We start from the raw sequence: 16,198 nt of genomic DNA on the forward strand, positions 1-16,198 counted from the left end.
TGAACAAGGAAACAAAAGATAGAATGTGTAATTATATGAAAGTATATAGGAAGTTATATCAAGTGCCCTGACTTTTATAGTTTTCTTCCTTCTATCTGTACACAATAGAGGTTCCAAAGTGAAACACAACAATTTGTAGACATTTCACAGTTAAATACAATCTAGTGAGTACTTAATGTCTACTAGAGGAATGTAGCTTTTCAGTTAGTCCTCGCAATAGCATTTTGGCAGTGAGACTTAAAAGGTTAAGTAACTTTCCCCAGACCATAATCAAAACATGGCGATGCTCAAATGCTGATTATCTATTTGACTGTAAAACCCATGATCTTACCAACTCTTCTGTCTCAGTCATATTTCTTCTCTTTTTTGTGATTGAGTTGCATAAGAAAAAATTTCTTCTGTGGTTCTCAGACTTTGTAAAAAGATCAAGTCCTCCTTTAAACTCAAACTCACAATAAATTGTAGATATAAGAACACTGGAAAAAAAGCTGGTATAAGCACCTAAGAAAAATACAATCTAAAAATTTTTAATAGAACTTTAATACATTATGCAGTGAGAAAATAGTGTGATTGTTCTAATTCTGAAAACCATGAAAAGAGATCTGTGGTTGAAGGGACCTCCTTACACCTCTCTGGCAAGCTCACGGTTATCCACATTAACCACATATGTGCCTGAAGCTAGAGGTTTTCATTTAAGGGGTTCCATAAACAAATTATTACATTTCTAGGGGAAAATTATTCTAGGCTAATTTTAAAATTAACAATATAAATTGCTCAATTTTTCCCATTTTCTTCCCAAATGAAACCTTGGAATATGGTAGACTCCACTGATTGCCCCATGCAGTAACTACTTCAAGTATATGTAACAGATAAAAGAGCATAGGCCTTCTGTTTTTTCCTCTGTGTTTATTTATGACAAGAAATTCTATTTAAAGCTGACTGAGTTTGGTGCTTACCTTTAGCACATCAACAGCAAAACTGGTGCTGACCCACCTCCCTTTGTACTCTACAGACAAACTGTGTACAGGGCATGTTTCCCCATGAGGTTTTTTTCACTCTATACTACCAAACAAGCATGAAGCTACTCTAAATTCTTGAGAAGTATGTAACTTTACGGGTATGAAGTAGTGCACTTATACATTGAAGAGAACTTTCTATTCATTCCATTCAGCTAATAGAACCATTTAATCCTGTTCAGAAATATGAGTCCATTTTAAGACCTTCCTTTGATTCTAATCTGTAGATTACAAAGAGAAAGAAGTCAAGTTAGAAAGGACGAAAGACATAAGAGCTGGAAAATTAATACAGCAGCATTCAGGAATTTAACAGAGAGGGCTTTAATTTTAGACTTTTAAAACTGAAAGAGATCTCAGATGATATATAGCCCATATATATATATATATATTTTTTAAATAATAAATTTTATTTTTATATTCCCCATACAATTGCAGCCCCCCCCCCATTCTGACCCCAATCCCTCCCCTCCCGCCCCCGCCCCCCTAAAAGTGTCTCTGGTTCATAGTTTTTTGTTGATTTTGATTTTCACTTTCTTATAGTTATTCATTTTCCTGGTCCCTTATTTAAGTTTTCTAGATTCCTGCTATGAGTGAGACCATCCGGTATTTTTCTTTTTCTTTCTGGCTTATTTCGCTGAGCATGATCCCTTCCAGCGCCATCCATGTTGCTGCAAATTGCATGTGTTTATCTTTTTTGAATGCTGAGTAATATTCCATGGTGTATATGGACCACATCTTCTTGATCCAGTCATCTATTTTTGGGCATTTGGGTTGTTTCCAAAGCTTAGCTATTGTAAATAGTGCTGCTATAAACATAGGGGTGGAGGTGTTCTTTGGAATTGATGTTTCTGTGTCCTTTGGGTAAATACCTAGGAGTGCCATTGCTGGATCATATGGAAGCTCTATGTTTAGTAGGTCCAGAAATCTCCACAGTGGTTGGACCAGTTTGCACTCCCACCAACAGTGCAGAAGAGTTCCTTTTTCTCCACACCCTCGCCAACATTTGTTGTTGCTAGTTTTTTTAATATGTGCCATTCTCACTGGTGTAAGATGGTATCTCATGGTAGTTTTGATTTGCATTTCCCTGATGGCAAGTGATGTTGAACATTTTTTCATATGCCTGTTGGCCATTTGCATTTCCTCTTCAGAGAAGTTTCTTTTTAGCTCTTCTGCCCATTTTTTGACTTTGTTGTTGTTGAGTCTCATCAGCTCTTTGCAGATTTTTGTGATCAGTCCTTTATCATTAGTGTTGGGTGCAAAAATGTTCTCCCCGTTGGTGGGGTTTCTCTTTGTTTTTGTTATTGTCTCTTTTTCTGTGCAGAATACAAAATCAACACGAAAAAGTCAGTAGCCTTCCATATATATATTTTTACCTCAAGTGGAAATGTGAGGTAAAATGCCCCCAAACTCTTTAAAAACTGTTTGCTTGAGAAACATTTAGAATTGAACCACTCACAGTGCCAGCAGTTTTATTGAATAGTATTTTCTTTTGTTATTACCTATTTCCTCTAGGTACTTCTTGAATGAATTTGAATGCTGTGGCTTCAAAATACTGAAAGTGTTTTAACATGGGAGAGGGGGGACTCCTGTAACCTATGCATGTCAAACACAATTTACCAACAAAATAAATAAATAAATACAAGTATGCATGATAACTCATAAATAACTTGGGGAAAATGGTCTATACCATCAAGTAGGAAAAAAACCAAGATGTCAAATCTCATTTGGCCTAGTGGTGTATTAAAGATTTGGGCACAAGCTGATGGTGGTTCTCATTCAACATTTGTTTACTGAATAATCTTATACCTTAATATGATGAAGACTGCGAAAGAGTCTTTCTTCCTGAAAAATCCCTAATACAAGATGAGGAAGAATAAGTCTAGGATTTCTTAACTTCTTATTTGCTCAAGGAAGAGAGAGGGAATAAATGACCACTTATGATGAGCTCTTTCCTTGCTATACTTTATCGGTCAAACAAGTTTGTCGTTATATTGGAGGATAGATTATAAAAGCAAAAATGTAAACTTCACAACCAGCGATGTAGATATGTACATCATGTGTCAAATGAGAAAAAGTACAGATACTCAATTCTGCTAAATCCTCACTTTCTATATTAGGATAGATGCTGCATCTATTTTTCAATTGTTTTAATCAACATTTTCAAACTTAAAGTTTAACATATGATACAAAAAACACTGAATATCCACCATCCAGTTTTTATAATTGTTAACATTCTTCCACTTTTGCATGCAGCACCTTAACACCATTTTTTTCTCAGTATATTAAAATGGTTATTAGATTTGTTTTCTGATTCTTTTTATTTTTTCTTATTGTGTTGCTCATTTTTCTACAACATTTTATTTCTCCCCTCTGGTGTAGTCCTGAACATTTCCCACCGCCAAGTCACCTGTGAACTACCACCATAGTCCCTTGTGCTCTTCCCTCCCCTCTTTTCATCTTTCTTCATCCCCCTCCCTTACTATTTGCCTCAGATCTATAGTTGCCTGCAAGTTTTGTCTTTTTTTTTTTTTGACCCTTTGTTCTGTTTCCCTGTGTTCCTCCTATGGGTGAAACCATCTGATATTTTTCTTATTTTCTTCTTTCTTACTTCACTGAGCATAATCCCTTCCAGCTCCATCCATTTTACTATAAATGGCATGAATTTATCTTTTTGAATGCTGAATCGTATTCCATTCCAGATATATACCACATCTTCTTGATCCAGTCATCTATTTTGGGGCATTTAGGTTGTTTTCATATCTTAACTATTGTAAATCTTAACTATTGTAAATAGGAGTGCAGGTTTCCTTTAATGTTTTTGTGTCCTTTGGGTAGATTCCTAGGAGTAGAATTGCTGGGTCATGTGGTATCTCCATTTTTAGTAATTTGAAGAACCTCCACACAACTTTCCATAGTGGTGTGGCCAGTTTGCATTCCCACCAGCAGTGTAAGAAAGTTCCTTTTTCTCTGTATCCTCACCAGCATTTGTTGTTGCCATTTTTTTTTTTTTTAAATATGGGCCATACTCACTGGTGTGAAGTGGTATCTCATTGTGGTTTTGACTTGCATTCCTCTCATCATAAGTGATGTTGAGCATTTTTTCATATGCCTGTTGGCCATTTGCATTTCTTCTTTGGAGAAGTGTCTTTTTAATTCTTCTGCCCATTTTTTGACTGGGCTGTTTGCTGTGCTTTTGTTGAGTTGTATGAGCTCACTGTAGATCTTTGATATTGGTCCCTTATTGGTTGTATGGAATGCAAATATTTTCTCCCAATGAGTAGGGTGTCTCTGTGTACTGGTTATTGTCTCTTTTGCTGTACAGAGGCTTTTTAGTTTGATGTAGTCCCAGCTGTTTATCTTTTCCTTCATTTTCTTTGCTTCTGGGGTAAGTCCTCTTATATGTTATTGAGATGTTGTGCATATGTTTTCTTCTATGTATTTTATGTTTGCAGGTCTTACATTCAAGTCTTTTATCCATTTTGAATTGGTTTTTATTAACAACACTTTTAAACACAGATGACAGATCCCCATCCACTGCTGGGATCCATATTGCAATAGTTGCAAATTTACAGTGCTAGAAACTTCATAATTCTTAATATGTCAAAACAGCTAATGACTACAGCAATTTTGGCTTACACGGAATTAAAATCTGCTGTCTTTGAATTTCGACCCATTTATTCTAGGTCTGCCCTTGGAAAGTCATGGCCAAGATGTTTCTTCTTCTCTAAGCAACCCTTCCAAACCTTTAGTTCAATTTCCTAACATACTATTTCATGTACAAAACTCTACTATATTTTCTTCTCTTGTAAACTGAGTGCATGGGAAAAAAGATAGGAATAAGCAGAGAAGGAGAGGGAATTATTATGGAAATTATTTCCCCACAAGTTTTGATACGCTAATATTTTCTTTTTTATTCAGCTTGAAGTAGTCTCAAATTTCAATTTTGTGATCTTCTTTAAACCAAGAGTTGTTTTAATGTGTATGTCTTCTTCTCCCAAAAAAAGGGACTTTTCTAGCTTTGTTTTCATCATTCTTGCTTTTGTATTTTACTTAGAGAACAAGGTCTGTATATGCAGTTTTGGATATTTGCCTTCCTTAAGTCCAACATTTAGTCATTTTCCTTTACTCTTATTCTAGGGAGTTTAACATGCATCCTTGACCTATTGACTTCTAAAGTAAATTAGTAGTTTTACCTCTTCCCAGGCAATGTAAGGACCCTAAAATACTTAAATTCATTAATCCGTGTGCTATTATTCTCAAGTCTTTTAATTCTAAATATTTTATAAATCACAAAAACCTTCTACTATTGTTGTTCTATGGAATAAATATTCAGATACTCATTTAGATTCACCCACATATCTATCCTTTGTTGCTTTTTATTTTACTAGAAATTTTGAATCAAAAAGAGAAATAAAAAGGCTTTTAGTAGAAATTTGGTGAATCACCACCAATTCTTCATCCTACCACTCTGTTCCATTTGGAATTCAGAAAGACATAAGGACCTTGAGGTATATGAGGAAACACTGCAAAAAAAATATCATAAATATGATATAGTGAAATGGGTAGGAAAATATACTCATGAAGGTAGCATACTCTGAAGGCAAGAAGCACAAAGATAGCCTTTATTTAAAATGCCTTAGGCAGTTAATGATTTGGAAAAGTATTACTGAGCTATAATCAGTCAATTTACTAATATGACTCCATTTAGTGGACACAAAAGCTATTTATTGTAGAATAAACAAGTACAATATAATTCATATCATGCAATTAGGAGGTCACCAAGTCATGCTTATTATAATTGGCATTACTATAGCAAGGGACTTATGTGACCTCAAGACATGATTGGCCGGAGAAATAAGGCTGCAGTGTGTGGGGGGCTAGGGAGACTAACTAATCTGGTTCTGAGACCTCAGGGACAGAGGCCAGGAGTCAAATCACAGTGCTCAGGCAGAGTATGCTAGACTCAGTTGAATATAGACTGTCTTCATTCAGTTCATCACTCCCCAAGGGTTTGATCTCAAGGGTCTGGGGATGAGAAAGTAAGGGGTTGGAAGGGCAAAGTGAAGCATTCGGACATCAGAAAAGCATAAATGAAATGTCAGTGCAAAGTAAGTTGGGATCATAATTCCTCCAAAAGCTATCCAGTTTGAAGCAGGTCCCCCCAGATTTTGTAGAAAGGGCTTGGACTTTCACACAGAGGGTCTTTTATTCCTGATACTGAACCACCCTGGAATAATGGTACTACTTATTTCAAAATACAGTTTTATTTCCACATAGTGTAGGTTAATAATTGGTTGTAATATCATCCCAAATACTAGGGTCATCTTTTTCCAAACTTTTCTTTTACTGGATAAAAAGTGTATAAATAAGTTTAAGAAGAAAATATTTTGGCTGGCTATGACATACTCACAGAAATGCCAGAGAACAACCATGACAATTAGCAATCATTTAATAGTTGCAAATGTTGTCTCTCTAAGTTTCCGAAAGTAATAAACTTTACTTTGCCATTTATCAAAAGGAGTTGAGAGAGAATTAAGACCTTTGTTTCTTTGCTGGTTCTTCTGTTTCAGCCTATAACCAATTGGTTCAATTGGTTTGTTTGTATAGATGGTTCATGGGTTGATCATTCACATGAACCATTTGGTTTCCCCATGTTAATGAACTGTATGTCTAACCGCACCAAATAATCTTGCGGATGAACAAGCACCACAGAGGAGATTAGGTGAGAGAGTGTCAATTTGCAATGTAAATCCATCATCATTGCTGAAATAGAAACTCCAAGGACACAAACATAAATTCCAAAGAGCACCTGCACACTTATGTTTATAGCAGCACTGTTTACAATAGCTAAGCTTTGGAAACAACCCAAATGCCCAAAAATAGATGACTGGATTAAGAAGATGTGGTACATATACACCATGGAATATTACTCAGCATTCAAAAAAGATAAACACATGCAACTTGCAGCAACATGGATGGAGCTGGAAGGGATCATGCTCAGCGAAATAAGCCAGAAAGAAAAAGAAAAATACCGGATGGTCTCACTCATAGCAGGAATCTAGAAAACTTAAATAAGGGGACCAGGAAAGAGAATAACTATAAGAAAGAAAATATCAAAATCAACAAACAACTATGAACCAGAGACACTCCATGGGGGGTGGGGGGCGGGGAAAGGAGGGATTGGGGTCAAAATATGGGGGTTGTAATTGTATGGGGAATATAAAAATAAAATTTAAATAAAAAAAAAGAAACTCCAAGTACGTGATTTTTCCACAGGGGAACAGCATATTTCAAGGTTCTGATAGAACACAATGCAATGCCAAGGATTTCCAGGAGACTTAACTTACCACTCTCTAAAACAAAGAAATGTGCTATCAGGGAGACTGACATTTGTTGATTTTGGTGGTTTTTTTTGGTTTGTTTATCATTTAAAGTACACCAAATTACTAACAATCTGTTTTTCCAGAAAAGGTAAGAATCTAAAACTATAAATCTACTGCTGGCCATCAATGAAGACAGTCCTCTTTTGTTATTTAAAATCAGTATTTACTTTCTTCAATAGAACTGCTTAGCTTGGGCCTCCCCCGTGGCGCAGCGGTTGAGCACTGGGTTGCGAAGCTGCCCGCAGCCTCTGTGGCGCCGGTTCGATCCCCGGCTGCTCCCCGGCCACCAGAGGAGGATCCCACATGGTGCGCAGACCTCTCCTGCCGCCCGCTGCTCCCCTCAGCAGTGTACTTCGGTCCTTCTGCCTGCTCTGCTCCCCGCTCTGGCTCTGGTGAATTCTCTCACCCTCCCGCGCTTCTGACTGTACCCAGTGCATGTATAAGCAAACAAACAAACAAATAAATAAATAAAATATGCCTCTATTAAAAAAAAAAAAAAAAAAGAACTGCTTAGCTTGTGTGATTTCTAGCTGATAAATTCAGAAGGGTAAAAAGCTAACTGGAACTGGGCATTTGGCCCAGATAAATCTGATTCCAGTACTATGAAGGAAGCAACAAGGGAAATAGAAAGTCTTTGACAAAAATTGTTGATAATTGGCTAAGGACTGTAGAGAAAAAGAGAAGAGTTGGAGAGCTATGAATGTTATTCTAATACAAGTTACAAGGGAGGAATTAGGCACTACATATTAATAACCTCTCTAATTCCATGAAAAATAAAATATAAATAACACAAACACAATAAAACTGTTACCCAGGATTCTCAAGAAACAAGTCTTTCTGGAGACCTGTATACAGAGGCAAAAGGGAAATCTTTGATTTGAACTTCTGCTCTGTATGGTCTGGGCAAGTTACTGGACCAGTCTTCATTTCTGTCACATCCTCTTGTCTCATCCAGAAACTGTAGATAATATGTCCACTTATATACCACAGGACTATAATTTGATTATTTCATAATCAGATAAATAGTGCATTCTTAAACATTGCTAAGCATTTACATATTTTATACCAATTAATTGTAGAATTTTAACAAATTAGTATATGAAATTACATGAATATTATATGCCTTCTTAGTTAAATTTCAATCAACATAATTTTAAGTCTTGATTACTCAGGTTATCATTATCAATAGCCATTAATGGATGAGTCATTATAAAGTAGCAATGCCCTCAGCTCTTGCTAAGGTAGTTCCTACCTTCCAAGGTTATATTAAAAATAAGATAAGTAACCAAAATAACTATAGGATCTTTAGCAAGTGACTCCCTTTTATTTAAAAATTTTATAGAGTGTATAGGAAGAGTACTTGCTGATAACTAACTTATTATCCTGTTACCAAAAAGATCAATCATTCTCAGCCAATGCTTATCTTTTTAAATTGCTATGAATATTAAAAAGAAATAAATTAGGAATAAAGTAGCTCTTCCTTACAGCAAACATGAATCCTTTGGGTTCCCCCCCTATTTTACTCTATGAAATTAGATCAGTATGGTTGGGGAAGAAATGATACTGTTTAAATCCAAAAAATAATGTTCAAAGGATAGCACTTTACAAGGCATGCACAAGTATCCCCCAAAGAACTGGTAAATACAGTTATTTTATTATAAGGGTGTATGATCTGGCAACAACAACAACAAAAAAGATACATTAGTCTGTGTATTACCATTAAGGATATTCACAGATGGAGAAATAGAGCAGTAAGGAATTGATGCCATGGCATTTTATCACATAGGCAGTAACAAAATAAAAGTATTTCAACCCCCCTCCCACCTATTTCCATGCATTCATATCACCGGTCAACAGTGGCTTATTCCAAGTAGTTCTGCATTTTTCTTTAAGTATAAAGCAGAGAAATTTAGAAAAAGTCTAAATAGTTGTCTAAAATACAGAACATTTTTGCCCATGAAAAAACACTGAAGTGACTCCATGCAGTGGTAAGTTATCAAATTATGGAAAGAACATTGCTGAGATTAAGCTGTTGCATAAGAGAGAAAAAGCAGCATGAGTCAGGGGTTTGGGAAATATGAGTCAGAATAAAGGAAAAGAGTCAAAAACATAGAGGATGGCCTAGGCATAGACTTAACGGGTACTACAAAGATGTGGACACAGTTGCCTCCATTAACTTTGAGAGAAAACTAAATATGTACGCCCATAGACTGGAGAGAGGTCAGTGTGATAAAGGCTTGGAGTGAGACCTGAGGAAAGATCAGACTGGATTATTTAAAGCACTGATATTGCCAAAGTCAGCAGGAGAGGGCCCTACAATAGTACAAACCACTAGGAGGAAAAGCCTGGTTACATTTTTTAAAAATGAGGGAATCACCAAGTATTGCCATTAGCTATTCTTAATACACTAGAGTAATGAAATATGAGTGATTTATGTGTTGTGATATTTTAGGGAGCATTTTCTATTATTTTGTTCTTTGGTGATGTTTACATGAGGCTATGTCTACATAGCCTACGGAGTTGCTCCTGTGATGTTCATTTCAAACTCCAGTCCTACCTTTAAGGCCTTAAATTTGCTCATGGTTTAAGCTACCATTTTATGATTGCCTTCAACCAGTAACTGCACCAGGTTCCTCACAAACAATCCCTCCAGCCATGCTGATTCTCTCTCTGCCATGCTCTCGATGCAAACCACTTTTGTCTTATCAGTGTTTTCTTATGTAATAGCTTCAGTGTAGAAACACCCTCCTTTTTCCATAAAATCCGTACCTCACCTTCTGCAAAATGCAGCTAGCATGCTGCCTCTTCCTCATAGTTTCTGCATTCCTCAACTCTTGCTTTATGTCCAATTTTCATTTGCTGACATCTTGTTAGTTTTGATTCTCAAAGAACTTGGGTCCAGGGCCCAGGGAATGTGTTAACTGGCTGCCTAAGAACCCAGTGAGCTTAATATCAAGGACGAATGAACTCTCCTGCATTGCTGGTGGGAGTGAAAACTGGTCCAATCACTGTGGAAAGCTGTCTAGAGTTTTCTCAGTCTACTAAAAATGAAGCTACCATAAAATCTGGCAATTCCACTACTAGGGATCTACTCAAAGGAAACAAAAACAGTGATTCAAAAGAGCATCTGTACACCTATGTTTATTGCAGCACTATTTACAATAGGTAAAACCTGGAAACAACCCAAATGCCCAAAAATTGATGACTGGATCAAGAAGATGTGGTATATATACACAATGGAATATTATTCACCAATCAAAAAAGATAAACTCATGCCATTCGCAGCAACGTGGATGGAGCTAGAAGGAATTATGCTCAGTGAAATAAGCCAGAAGGAAAAAGAAAAATATTGGATGGTTTCACTTATAACAGGAATATAGGGGAACCAAATAAGACATCAGTGTAAAAAAAATAGTAACAGTACAAAACACAACAAAGCAAAATTGGACAATTATTAGTCAGAGACATACTGCAGGGGAGGAGGAGGGAGAGGGAAGAGAGGGAGGAAGGGAGGAGCACAGGGAACTGTGGTGATGGTGCACGGGTGCGTTGGGGAAGGGAATTCTATGGGGACTCAATATGAGGGGGTGGGGGGAAGCAAATATTGTTTAAAAAAATGAAAAAAATAAATGTTAAAAAAAATAAAATTAATAATAATAACAAAAATATCAAGGACGAATGATAGATAGTTGAAAAATAAAACAAAACTCTTCTCCCCAGAGTATCTTTTCCTAGGTTATCAGGAATTTCATGGTTGACCTGAATAATTTTCATTAAAAAAACATTGCTTTTTTTATAGTCTGACCACAGAGAGTTCTCATAAATACATCTGGGATAGTCTGATATAGTTATAAATTTTAGCAATTTTCTAGTCACTTTCTTGACAGAAAGTCATTTAACTTTCTGATATTTAAGTTAAATAGAAATGAATGCACATAGAAAAGACAAGCTGAGTAATATTCCATTGTGTATATGTACCATATTGCCTTGATCTAGTCATCTATTTTTGGTCATTTGGGTTGTTTCCATAGCTTACCTATTGTAAACAGTGCTGCTATAAACAAAGGGGTGCAGGTGCCCTTTTGTGTTAATGATTCTGTATCCTTTGGGTAAATACCTAGAAGTGGAATTGCTGGATCATATGGAAGCTGCATCTTTAGCAGGTTGAGGAATCTCCACACAGCTTTCCATAGTGGTTGGACCAGTTTGCACTCCCATCAGCAGTACAGGAGAGTTTCTTTTTCTCCATATCCTTGCCAATATTTGTTGTAGCTAGTTGTTTTAATATGTGTCATTCTCACTGATGTAAGATGGTATCTCGTTGTAGTTTTGATTTGCAGTTCCCTGATTACAAGTGATACTGAACATTTTTTGATATGCCTCTTGGCCATTTGCAATTCCTCTTTGGAGAAGTTTCTTTTTAGCTCTTCTGCCCATTTTTTGACTGGATTATTTACTTTGTTTTTGTTGAGTCTTATCAGCTCTTTGTAGATTTTTGTGATCAGTCCTTTATCATTAGTGTTGTGTGAAAAAATTTTCTCCCAGTCGGTGGGGTTTCTGTTTGTTTTGGTTATTGTCTTTTTTACTGTACAAAAGCTCTTTAATTTGGTACATATACACAATGGACTATTACTCAGCAATCAAAAAAGATAAACTCATGCAATTTGCAGCAACATGGATGGAGCTGGAAGGGATCATGCACAGTGAAATAAGCCAGAAAGAAAAAGAAAAATACCAGATGGTCTCACTCATAGCAGGAATTTAGAAAACCTAAACTAAATAAGGGACCAGGAAAAAGACTAATTACAATAAAGAAAAAATCAAAATCAACAAGTAACTATAAACCAGAGACACTACAGGGTAGGAGGGAAGAAAGAAGGGATGAGGGACAAAATAAGGGGGGATGGGAATTGTATGGGGAATAATACCAAGATGAAAATGCATACATTGTGCAAAAAAGAAAAATGATGAAAGAATTATATAAAATAAAATATAAAAAAAAGAAAAGAAAAGACCAGCACAGGTCTTTTCTCCCTGGTGGCGCAGGGGTTAATGACAGCACTATCAAACTATTGCCAGCCACTGCAGCATGAGTTCGATCCCTGGCCAGGAAGCTACCCACACGGTGCAGCAGACCCCTCCTGACCCATCTGCTTCTCCCCTCAGCAGTGTATTTCAGAAGATCCTACTGTTCTGCTCCCTAGTCTCTCTGGTGAATCCTTTCACCTCCTCACACTTTTGGCTTACACCTCAGTACTTGTATAAATAAATAAATAAATCTTTAAAAAAGAAAGAAAGAAAAGACAAGCATAGAAGAATTTAGCAATTCTTATATGACTTTATATTTTGCCTCAATATACAGTAACAGGATCTCACAGTACAACTTGCAAAATAATAAAATTATGCACTTTAAATAAGCTTACAATTTTATGGTAAAAATGAAGATAGTTCCAGGAAATCCAGTCTGTCCATAAACCCTTTAGCTTTAGATAACCTACTCAGAGTACAGAAGAGTCTAGTCTAATCTCAAGTTAGAAAAGCTATAAATCAGTTAATTTACTAACAAATCCAGCCCAAGGTAATACTTTGAGATAATTTCTTGATGGAGATTTCATAAAAGTGCATTTTATTGAGTTGTGGAAAACTTCTCATTGGAAAGAATTAAAAATAAATTAAGTCCAGATAAGTAGAACATGTATTAAAAATCAATTAATCCTAGGTAAGGTGAGTTCTATTACAGTTTTGTTTGTTTTTTCATAGAGACAGAAAAAAATATAGAGTGGTAATGAAGGTGGTGATATTTATTTGCTTTTTTAATGAAATAATTTCAACTCACCTAGTATTTTCATTAAAATAATTTTTCTCAAAAGTACCTGGTTCTTAAGAATAGGTCCAGTTAGCATGTTTTTTCACTTAAAACCTATTTAATATGATATTAATTCCACTAAAAATGTGATCTATTTATCAAAGAGAATTAGAACTGAACGACAAGAAGGTAGCAAGGGAATTGCAGGAGATCAGGAATGTAGTAGGGTGGGGGTGGTTTTCATAAGAGATATCTCAGAAAGAAAAGCTGCAGTCACTGGTGAGGCCTCCTTTAGAAAATGTAGCAGCCAGCTCAAGTCCTTGATCTTCTGCCAACATGTACTAAGGAAACTTGCCACATCTGACTCTCAGATTGCTGTATCTCTCAGGGCTGTTATCACTGCAAATGCTGGCAAATGTTCCTGACATAAAACAATAGGAATTCTGCTGTCATTTCTGCATTAGCAAGTCAGAAAGCTGTAAAGAGACCCTAGTAGATGTGTTTTCATAAAGTGCATATGAGAAAATAAGACACAATAAAGAGCAGATAATTTCAAAGCAAGATTCATGCCCATATTCATATTACCTAAAAATGAAAGAGCTGTAATCAGTGATTTGAAAATAGTAGTAGCAGCAGTAGTGATAGTAGTAAGGATCATGGTGGCAGTATTAGTAGTAAATTTCAAAACAAAAATTCAAAACAAAGAAAACAACCCAATCAAATAATGATCCCTTCCAGCTCCATCCATGTTGCTGCAAGTTGCATGAATTTATCTTTTTTGATTGCTGAGTAATATTCCATTGTGTATATGTACCACATCTTCTTGATCCAGTCATCTATTTTTGGGCATTTGGGTTGTTTCCAAAGCTTAGCTATTGTAAATAGTGCTGCTATGAACATAGGGGTGCAGGTGCCCTTTTGAATTAATGTTTCTGTGACCTTTGGGTAAATACCTAGGAGTGGAATTGCTGAATCATATGGAAGCTCCATGCTCAGTGAAATAAGCCAGAAAGAAAAAGAAAAATACTGGATGGTCTCACTCATAGCAGGAATTTAGAAAAGCTAAATAAGGGACCAGGAAAAAGACTAATTATAATAAAGTAAAAAGCAAAATCAACAAGCAACTATAAACTAGAGATACACTACAGGGGCGGCAGGGAGGCATTAGGGTCAAAATAAGGGGGGGTGGGAATTGTATAGGGAATATAACCAAGATGAAAATGCATGCATTGTGCAAAAATGAAAAATGATGTAAAAATTATATAAAATAAAATTTAAAAAAGAATTTTAAAAAAACATTAAAAAATGGACTGAAGAGTATTTAAGACACTTCTCCAAAAAAATACATACAGATGACCAACATGAAAAATGCTCATCATTACTTATTATCAGGGAAATGCAAAACAGAACCACAATGAGATACCACCTCATGCCTGTGAGAATGGTCCATATCAAAAAGACCAGGAACAAAAATCGTTGGCAAGAGTGTAGGAAAAAAGAATCCCCATTGATATTAGTGGAAATGTAGAGTAGCCCTGTCTTTATGGAAAACAGTACAAAGGTTTCTCAAAACATTAAAAATGGATCCACTGCTGTATTCCTCTCGTATGTATCTACCAGAAGAATACAAAAGCAGTAATGAGAAGGAAGATATGCACTCCGATGTTCATTTCAGCAGTATTTACAATGGTTAACCTATGGAAACAATGTAAGTGCCCAAGGACAGATGAATAGATTAAGCAGATGTGGCATACATACAGTGAAATACTATTCAGCTATCAAAATAAAAAAAAAAAGATGAAATCTTACCATTTGTGACAACATGGATGGAACTGGAGGCATTATGCTAAGTGTAATAAGTCAGGAAGAGAAATGATTTTACTCATATGTAGAATACTAAGAAACAAAACAAGGAACAGGTCAAACAAACAAATAAAAACCCTTGAAATCCAACTATAGAAGTCAGGCCACCAGTAGGGGAGAGTGAAGAGGTGAGAGCAGTGGGGGAGGGAACCCAGTGGACCAAAGTGGTAGATTATTGGGGCTTTGATGGAAGGCTCAGTGTGATAATATACCTTTGTAGATGTGTGAACCTATACCCCTAAAACATATATGCTATTGTAAGTCAGTGTTACCTCTATAAACATGATTTCAAATTTTAATTTAATGTTTAAAAATCAAGAACAAAAATGTATTTGCCAAAACATAAAAGCAGGTTCAAAGAATTATGTAAGTAGATGCTTTTATAGGTTATTACCCAATAAACAGCCTTATATCCCTTGAGTATTTTTCATCACCACTCCCTCTTTCTTTTGGAAAGAATCTTATCATTTCCACACCCAGCTAATCAAAGCTGATATCTGAGGACAATCCTCTTGTAACCTGAACTTCCTAAATTATTACACTGTGTAGAGAAAGTACAGCAGTTCTCCTTGGAAATATGGAAAGATGAAAAGTAATACACTAGAGACCACTCTCCAAGCTTCTTACAAGGGAAAGCAAGATTTGAGGAATAAATTCTAATTACTGGTGGCTCTATCTTTCTTTTAATTGATTCTTAGCCCTCTGTGTATTCCAAAGCACCACCCTGTAAATTGCACAGATGATCTCAGACCTTCAAAGCTTGTCTCTATTTTTATACAAAATTGTCATCTAGGAATTAGGAGTATCATATTTTTTAATGAAGTTCAGAACAAGTCGTTGAAGAATGTCAAAATTGCCTAACGTTTTCATCTGTGTTATCTAACTTATTAGATGAATGATTTGAATAAAGGCAAAAATAATATAGTCAAGACAAAGTAAAATTCCATTTATAAATACTATAATATGCACATATACATGATGACATTACATTTCACATTTGGGTTCCAACTGAATTCTTTGTAACAAGTTCACTATATTATCATAACATTTTTACTTTTCTAGAACTACAATATAATTTTTAAACTCCTTAAGGCACATTTAGTAAATTAACTCCAGAAGAGAAATGCTTT

At 35.8% G+C, this 16,198-nt stretch overlaps 1 protein-coding gene across 1 annotated transcript in view; it reads left to right on the plus strand.

Annotated features, from left to right (window-relative positions):
• Window positions 1-16,198, plus strand: part of EFEMP1 (EGF containing fibulin extracellular matrix protein 1) — a gene marked incomplete at its 3' end in the record, with an annotated part of 78,469 nt that overhangs the window by 40,208 nt on the left and 22,063 nt on the right. The gene's annotated exons all lie outside the window — the stretch shown is intronic.

Source organism: Talpa europaea (assembly GCF_964194135.1).
Source record: "Talpa europaea genome assembly, chromosome: 6".
NCBI classification, from domain to species: Eukaryota; Metazoa; Chordata; class Mammalia; order Eulipotyphla; family Talpidae; genus Talpa; species Talpa europaea.